A 9,739-nucleotide genomic window follows, 5' to 3' on the forward strand; every position below is an offset into this window, starting at 1 on the left:
AGAAAAATCATAAGGAAGTTTAATTTGAATGGTTAGTATAGTCGACACTTTTACCTTTTCTTTTTTCGAATCAATAGTCGTCAAAAATTGGCCAGCATCTTATCTCTTTTACTAAAGTAAAATAACATTATCAAAAACAATACACTAAAAAGTATAACAAAAAATTATTTTAGGGAAAGCATTAAAAAATAATAAAAAAGCATAAAAAAGTTTAGCTAAGTAAAAAAATAGACCTACAGAGTAAAAATAAACCCTCGGATAATTTTGCTTAAAAAGAAGGTCTTGATTGCGCGTATGTTCATGAGAATGGGTATATGTACATAAGCATCAACTTCTATACTGCGTTAAAAATTATGACAAATTTGTTATATGGCATTCTGTTTTTTTTTTCTTCCTCCATGATATCGTATTTTCAAAAGATTTCTGCGATAATCATCTGTCTGCACACATGTCAATAGTCACAAAACCCAACCACCCAATTTCGAGTTCTATTGCCATCAATAACATTGTACATATATTGTTCTCACCAAGGATTCCAACGCAGGTTTTGTTTGAATATAGTCGGATTCACATCATTCTACGTGTGTTAAAGTGGATTGGAGTAAAACTTAAACTAAATTTCACTCCAATCCATCTAATACATGTGGATTGATAAATTCCACAGCAATCCACCACAATACATGTAGATTAAAGTGAATACGATAATATTTAAACAAGGTCTCAAACTCAAAAAGGACTCAACAGCTAAAGACAACATAAACACTTAATAGTCAATCTTTTACACTCAGCGAAGAAGTTTTTATTGGAAAGAAATTGTTCAAATAATTTTTAGAACAACTTAAACTTATTTAACCAAGTACTGTATTGTATATTTCTCTAAACCGTCGTTTTAACAATTTTTTATAAAAATAAAGTTCACTAAAAGAATTTATGATATTAGTTCTGTGACTCCTGTCCACGTTTAGAGGGAGACAATCAGTGTGTACTGCCAAACAGGTATCTTACGTGTATGATGGGCCTGGTCCATGTGGCCCAACTTGGGGCACGAGCCGAGCGAGACTAAGGGCAATGTTCCAGCCCAGAGACTAAATATTGCTCTAAAAAAAGCCCAGTTAATGTTGTCGGAAACAAGCATAAAGCATCATCTTCAACGCTTAGACAAGACCGATACTTTTTTCCACATGTCGGCCATGTTTGGATCCTTCAAGCGCATCGCGAAAAAGTTTGGTAGGATGGTCAGGAGGTGTTTGGTTGATTGAAGCTGTTAAAATTAGTAGGTACTGTAGTATTTTTGTTTTTTAGCAATTAGTATTTAGTTATAGACTAATTAAGTTTTAAAACACTCGTTTTATAAATTATTCTTTAGATGTGTTTTTATTTTTGAAAATAATTTATATTTAGTATTTTATGCATGTGTCCGGACATTTAATTTGATAGATGCTAAAAAAACAGGAGCAACCAAATAGGGTGACATTATCTAGTTTGTTCCATCTTTTTTTAGTTTTTTTCAGAAAAAGTAGGATACAAGCACGTGTGCACGTTTGATGAGTGTCTGTGCCTATGACGTATGTGGGTTATGTGCATTCAAAAATGTATCTGATAAAAAAAAGTAGTTAGTTACGTTAGCTAGACAGCCAGCTAATAGGCTTTTTATTATCTTGGGTAGTTTTAATCTAAGCTAGGTCGGCTAAATCGGCTAGAGCTTTTTATACTACTCTAACCGACTCAAATGCATTGTTGAATGTTGTTCAACTTTTTTTATTATTTTTTTATGGGGCACCGCTAGAAATGATGACGCGGTACGAAATTAATTATATTTGAGATTGATGTTAGAAGACATTCACTTGTGCTTGTAATAATATGGGTCCTCAAAATTTATTAACGGTCTATAAACTTGTGTAATGATGTCATCTACATCCCCAACACTCCGAATTTCATTTATGGGTTCCTCAGCTCGTATAACAATGTCATCTAAATCCCCAACTCTCAAATTTTGATATTTGAGTCCTACAACTTATATGGCGATATCATCTAGGTCCTTGAACTCACACCTCAACACATATGGTGCTATTGCGGCATGCCAATTATATATATGTATTGGTGTGCAAATTCAGGGACCTAGATGATACTGCTATATATGCTAGTTCTAGGACTCAAAAAATAAAATTAAAAAGCTAGCGATCCAAACAACATCATCATAAAAAGTTCCAAGATCTGAGAATTAGGGACCTAAATAGTACCGTCGCACAAGTTTAAGAACTGCCAATAAATTTTACTGAATAGGTTTTCATTTCACATGTGTCTTTTATATAGCAATTAGTAACAAATTTAAAAGGAATAGCAATGGTCAAGGTGCAATTTCAAAGCTTTCCATAAATCCACCTAAACTACTAGTATAGTATATGTCTTAGAAAACAAACAGAGGGATGGAGCCAAAACAAAAAGTGAGAATGAGTATGCATGTGAAGTGAGGAGTGAAGGCTTGCATTGGTAGCCGGTAGGGTATCGCGCGTGCACGTAAACTGACGAGCCTGCATGCATGCATGCATGCATGTAGTGTAGGCTTTAACCAAATCTGGCTCAGGGTCTGCTAAAGCCTGCGGCGTGCCGCTGCATATATGCAGGCCAATGCCCGGACATGTACGTACAAGCGTGCAGGACACCTCCAGGCTCTCCAGCTCCATGCATGCAACAATAATGTACAGTGTAGTACTACAGTATGCCCACATGGTTCTTTAGTTAAACTACACGCACGTATGGCCACTACGCCTGGCACGAATGTACACTGCACTCTTGCAAGGTCAATAATAGAGCTAAGTGTTTGACTATAAGCCAAGTAATTAGAACCAGGTTATACAATAAGTTGTCCTAGCTCCATGCATGCAACAATGTACAGTGTACTACAGTATGCCCACATGGTTCTTTAGTTAAACTACACGCACGTATGGCCACTACGCCTGGCACGTATGTACACTGCATGCACTCTTACTGTTACTCGCTCCAAAATACTCATGGCCACTAAAATATTTGCAACTTGTTCCTCGAAATGATATGCTAGTCATTGTTAGTAGACTAGTAGTACAACTTGTTATCGTACAAGACAGCAAATAAATTGGTTGATGGAGAAATTTGCTATCGTTGTTAGCTTCAACTCTTAGAGTTGTCCTAAATCTAACTTTTAAAACTGACTTAATTTCTAAAAAAAAGCTAAAATTTATAGTGCCAAATTAATAACATTAAATTTATTATAGAATATATTTTTATAAAATATTCAGTTTATGTCATAAATATTGATATTTTTTTTCTATAAAATTGGTCAAACTCAAAAAAAATTGACTGTCACGGATTTTAGAAGTTAAAGCTTTTAGGGAGGAGTAGTTGTTAACAGCTTAATAGAGGCTAGCTGTAGTTTATACTAGTGGTTGCCTGCCTGCTCGATCTCCCTCCTAGCTAACTTTAGAGATTGGTCGAGAACTTGGTCCGATCAGGGGGGCCAAAAGAAGGGGACATGCAAAGCACTAAAGCTTGGTCACATAAACCCAACAAAAAACAACTTTTACCAACAAAATATTTGCCCCTGCCCCGTTGCTCCCAAAAGATGGAAGGATGCATCACATCATATATATATATAGGTCTGGCCTCCAGTCGACCAGCATACTAGTACTAGCTAGGAGTAGTATACTAGCTCGATCGATCGGCCATGCACGCGACGCGAGAGAGTCCACCTGACGCGCGCGGCCACATTACATGAGCTAGCTTTTAGCATGTTCTAGACATTTGGGGCACGGCGAAAGGCAAATGATGGTGCCGGCCGGCCACAAGATCGCGCGCGACACCAAACTAAAAGGACACAATCACGAGCTGCTAGGAAGGAGGAAGCATCTGATATTGTGTCCGATCGTCGTCGTCGTCGTCTGTCTCCGGACACGCTACACCTGTTGTTGGTTTAGATAGGGGAGGGGAGGGGACACTACTTATGCCCCCATGCATATCGTGTTTGGTCTCTCCTTGGGCTCCATGCATCTCTGCGATGCATGCTTACTTGCATGCATGTACGTAAGTGTGTGTGTGCTTTTTGCATGCATGCATGGGGTGCGTGAGCACTTTGATCACCGCATGCTAGCTAACCAACTTTAATCAAACTTCAATGTGCTTTTGTACAAGGGAACGCCCCAATTATAACTAGTATATATACTATAATATATGGATTATTGCATTGCATTTCCATTGACCATGTAGCTGTGTAGAGGTATTTCAATATAGATAATTAACGTCAGTGATAAACTTACCAACGCCCATAACTTCGCTATTTCAAGAATCCAACAGTATAATTTACCAAAGGTGTTTTTTTTAGACTATAGTTTACCAAAGGTTGGAGGATCATTTACGACATGCATGGACACATTGCATGTTTACTAATTGGATAACCATTTTGAAGCCTCCACGCTAATTTAGATTATTTTTAACTCAAAGTTGCTAGTTTATATTATTTATATTTTTTTTATTGAATATTACGGCATATATACGCACATCCATTGTTTAAATGTAAGTATTGTTTTTAAGATGTCGTCTAGGCATTAAAGCGCAGCTCATGAACCATGAGGGTTTAGTAAAAAAATGCTTGTAAGTGTTACACTCTCTTTTTTATATAAAATATATATTTCTTGGAGTTCTTTAACAGAGGAATTTGGCATCTTTTGAGAGATGTAGTGCGAGCTGAAATGTTATTTGTCATTGTAGTAACAAATCAAGAGTGTGGCTTGGGACCTTAATACAACATAAAGATAGGGTATTGAATGATAGGCACAACATGCACTGGATTTTGAACTTCCCGTGTATAGGAAAACTCTTTTCCTAATTACAAATCAAGTTTATTAAAGAGTCCCTATGTCGTCTATGAGCACTAGACTTCTACAAGGAGATAGGCATTTTGGTGGGATATATAGTATACTCAACAGTTCTTCACTTCCTAGTCCATCCGTTCCAAAACAATAATGTGTTTTGATTTTGTCCCAAGTCAAACATTTTCAAGTAAGTTTGACTGAGGTTATTGAAAAACTATCTCAACTACTCAACTTCCATCACAATAAAATAGTTTAATTACATCCATATGCTACTCTCTTGTACAAATTCAGTAAAACTTGACACCTTAATTACATGCATGCATGGTTGAAGTACTACTGGAGTAGTATATACAGTCATTAATTAATGATGCACAATCCATGCTTCCACAGTTCCACTTGCATTGTGCATGCTACTACCTTTGCATTGCTCCCTCTCTCTGTCTCTCATCGCACATCACATGAACCGAACGGGTACCTTTTGCCAAGCGAGGCCCTCGATCAGGCCCTAATATAAATGCCCTATTATATCCGTAAGCACGACGACATGACATCGTGGTTGCATGCATGCACGCACGTAAGTACGTGGACCAAGACATGCATGCCCATGTGCTTGCATGCATGTGGCGATTAAGCAATGCAACAAAGCAAACTAAAGCGACTTTCCAGCACCGACCGACCGGCCGGCCGGCGACCGCTACTTAAGTGATTATGTCTATATATGTGGACACACACATATGTAAGCAGTGGACTGTGGCACGTACGGCCGGACGTGAACGTGACGAACCTTTTTGCAAACTTGCAGTTGCTGCATGCGTACGTGCGTGCGTGCCATGCAATGCCGCCCGACGTGTGCAGGATCCATCTGCATGAACGATGCACACACACACCGGCAGAGCGAGAGCCCAGTGCAAGTGGACGGCTGTGGAGTGGACATGCTTGCATGCATGGATTAACTGGTACGGGTCAATTGCCCGCGTGCACATGCATGCCGTTGAAGCAGCCTTTGCGATGCACGAACTAACGCTACTAGAAAGTCGAGAACTCATGGTGCTAGTTGCTGAGGCCCAGATCATGTCGGAGGCCTCCTGCCGTACTGCCGTAGTACGTGCTTATGCATCATATATATATATATATATATATATATATATATATATATATATATCCAGCGTTGGTGACCACTATTGCTTCAGGACTTTTGTCCCTCGCTCCAACAATGACGACACTCCCTCCGGTCACAAATATGTGTTTTGTTTATTTCTTTTTGAAGTGAACCATGCAATTAAAACTTGTACTCTAGCTACACTATTGCGTTCCTGGATATATGACGTCGATCCAGTTGCAAATTTTTTTATATATAAGAGCAAGCAGCAAAGTATTTGGCTATAAGTTAAGTACTAATTAAGAGCCAAACTATACAAATGTCTCTCATTATATTTATATCTATAAAAAAAACTTTTAAATTACTATTAATTATTCATGCCCCATCATTTTGTCCTCCTTACATTCACTTAATATTTGAACTCACGAATACCTATGTTTTCGTATCTAGCTTGTTACTCGCATGACAATAAATCTACCCTCTATCTTCTTTTCTTTCCTTCACATCAGTATTTGCTTGCCTATAGCCCATTATCATACCTGCTCTAATGAGTGTAGCTATGAATCCATCTCTAGCATTAGATTTGTATTATATTTACCTATATGAAAGAGACAAATGACAAAATAAAAAAGAGAAATTTTATCTTCAAATATGTGGACAAATATAAACATGGAAATAGTGTGAATTTGAGGTAGTAAGTGCTACTCATTTGATACGAAATAGTAATCCTAAGTATACTATTCAATCATACAAGTTTTGTAATCTTACAAAACCGGCCATGCATGTATTGATACAAAAATAATTGGCCAAAGACTTACTCCACCTAATAAGATGGAAAATAAAATACGCGTACTAATTTGAACAGGATTGTGCAGTACCCATTTCCGGTTTTAACTGGAGTATCGAAGAAACCTGGAGTACTGTATATACTACACTGTCAAATCTGCCCGGGATATTAGCCTTTTGGTAGCACGCGCAGACGACGTCAGTGCAATGAATAGCAGTGTGCCTCATGCATGGAACATGTAGCCAGCAGTAGGGTCTACTGGAGTACGGAGTACAGCGCATGTTTTTTTCGAGATCGGGACTTCACCCGTTTTTTATTAAGAGGAAACAACAGGAGTACAAAGGCCTACTGGTGAGGGTCGCAAGCCGCGGCCGCCACGCAGGCAGGCACAGAACACAACCTAACTACTGGTGTTCAAAAGAGGAGATTACATGGGAACAAAGTTTTGCGACCATAATTGAACCAAAGTTTGCACTGGCCCATGCCCACCGAGCACCCAGTCCCTCCCCTCGATGATCGAAGCCTGCACAACTTCCTGAACAGTTGAAGGCAACCTGTTGAAGACCCTGCTGTTTCTCTCCTTCCAGATCACCCAGGAGATCAGCAGGGTGAGGGAGTCGAAGATTGGTCTGGACGAGGTGTCTAGCTGCTGTCGTTTCTGAAGCCACCAGGTGTCCAAAACCGAGTGTGCACCAGGCTGCAAGGACTGAAGCTGCAACGGTCGCAGGACAGCAAACCAAACTTGTCTACTGAAAACACAGCCAAGCAACAAATGACTAATAGATTCTGGTGCCTGATCGCAGAGAGCACAGGTATCGCTGAGCTGAAGGCCGTGACTCGCTCTTCTTTCAGCTGTCCAGAGACGACGGTGCAAGGCATACCAGAAGAACAATTTCACCTTTGGCGGCGCCCTAACTTTCCACAGCTCTCTTGCTCCTGGAAGCTTGGTTGCCCCATTGAAGAAAGCCCTGTAGGTTGAGGAGGCGCGATAGATCCCATCCGGGGACCATTTCCACAGAAACCTGTCTGATTGTCCCGGCTGCAGAGATACCGAGCTCAACAAAGACCATACCCTTAGATAATCCCGGAGGACCTGCACTGTGATGGCTCGACAAATGTCACTGACCCATCGTCGATCTTGCAAAGCGTCGCGCAAGACCCGCTTGCGACCAGTTCTGGACGTCGCCTTGAATAACGCCGGAGCAAAAAGACTTAAGGGTCCAACTGAACTCCAGTTATCGGTCCAGAATAGGGCGTTGGCGCCATCTCCAACAACAACAGAAGGCTTGCATCACACATGGCATCAACCATTCTCTCCCTGGGCGAAGGCAGACTAGCCCAGCAGCTGTTCTGATTGGTGCGAGCTAACCATTTCCATCTCAACCTAAGCGCAAAGCCGAAGAGACGCAGATCGATCACACCTAGACCACCTAGCTCGAGTGGCCTGCATACCACTGGCCATGCGACTTTGCATTTGCCTCTAGAGCAAATCTCTGTCCCTGCCCAGATGAATGCTCTTCTCCTCTTATCGATCTGCTTAATTGCCCACTCCGACAGACAGCAAGCGATACTAAGATGCACCGGTATTGCCGATAACACCACCTTTGTAAGAAGCAACCTGCCCGCGTTGGTGAGCAGTCCAGACTTCCAGGTCGGGATTCTTGCAGCGACCGAATCTACCAGAGGCTGCTCATCTGCGTGCCTGAGGCGCTTTGGGGATAGAGGTATGCCGAGATACTTGCATGGGAATGTCGTGACCTGGCAGTGGAACGCCTGCTGCACCTCTGTGATCATGTCCTCATCACAACAAATAGGTGTGGCCACACATTTGTCCACGTTTGTTATTAAGCCAGATGCCCCGGCGAAGAGTTGCAGAATCTGATGCAAGCAATGAAGATCTTCAGACTTAGGGGCTGTGAGCACGACGAGATCGTCTGCATACAGGGAGGCGCGATACGGGATTGCAGTTCCTGGCAGTGGAGACAGAACAGAACGACGGTCAGCCTCCCTAATCAACGAATTGAGGACCTCCATTACGATCACAAACAACATTGGCGAGATTGGGTCGCCCTAACGAAGGCCACGTGCGTGCGCGATGCGTCTGCCTGGCCTCCCATTAACAATAAGCCTGGTGCTTGCAGTAGACAAAAGAGTTGAGATCCAGTTGGTCCAGCGACGAGGGAAGCCAATATGCTGCAGCACTTCGAGCAGAAAGGGCCAGGCGACAGAGTCAAAGGCTTTGGCAATATCGATCTTCAGAAGAACTGCAGGGAATTTCCTAGAGTGTAACCAGCGGCATGCCAACTGAACTGTCCTGAAGTTGTCATGAATCACTCTTCCTTTGATGAATGCACTCTGGTTGTGAGCCACGATTTCCTGAAGCTTTGGCTGCAACCTTCTAGCTAGGCACTTTGCGAACAATTTACTGAAGCTGTGCATAAGGGAGATGGGGCGGTAATCTTTGAGGCAATTGGGCACCTGTTTCTTCCTGAGCAGTACCATAAAAGCATCGTTTAGCAGGTGAAAGCTCCTGGAATCCAGCGACCACAAAGCATTCAGGGCATTGATGATGTCAGTCTTGATGATAGGCCAAGCAACCTTGTAGAATAACCCGTTGAACCCGTCCGGCCCTGGCGCCCTATCGGAAGGCAACTCTTTGACAGTTTCCCATATTTCCTGTTCGGTGAAACACCTGTCAATGCCCGAGAGATCAAGCTGCGGTAACAAGCCTGACAGCTGGATCGAGTGCGACCGCAGAAATGGCTTGCCCAGGATGTCATTGTAGTACTCGTAGATGATGTTGGACTTCTCCCCATTATCTGAGAGCCAGATGCCATCATGAAGGATCGCCGGAATCTGGTTTTTCCTGCCCCTGTGACAAGCCTGCAGGTGAAAGTACTTGGTGTTGGCATCACCTTCCTCCAAATGTCTGATCCTGGACCGCTGCCTCGCAATGGTTCTTGCCAGCGACGCTAAACCGAGGGTGGCCAGTTTTAGCTGCCTGCGCAA

Source organism: Sorghum bicolor, chromosome 2 (genome assembly GCF_000003195.3).
Source record: "Sorghum bicolor cultivar BTx623 chromosome 2, Sorghum_bicolor_NCBIv3, whole genome shotgun sequence".
In the NCBI taxonomy this organism is placed as follows: Eukaryota; Viridiplantae; Streptophyta; class Magnoliopsida; order Poales; family Poaceae; genus Sorghum; species Sorghum bicolor.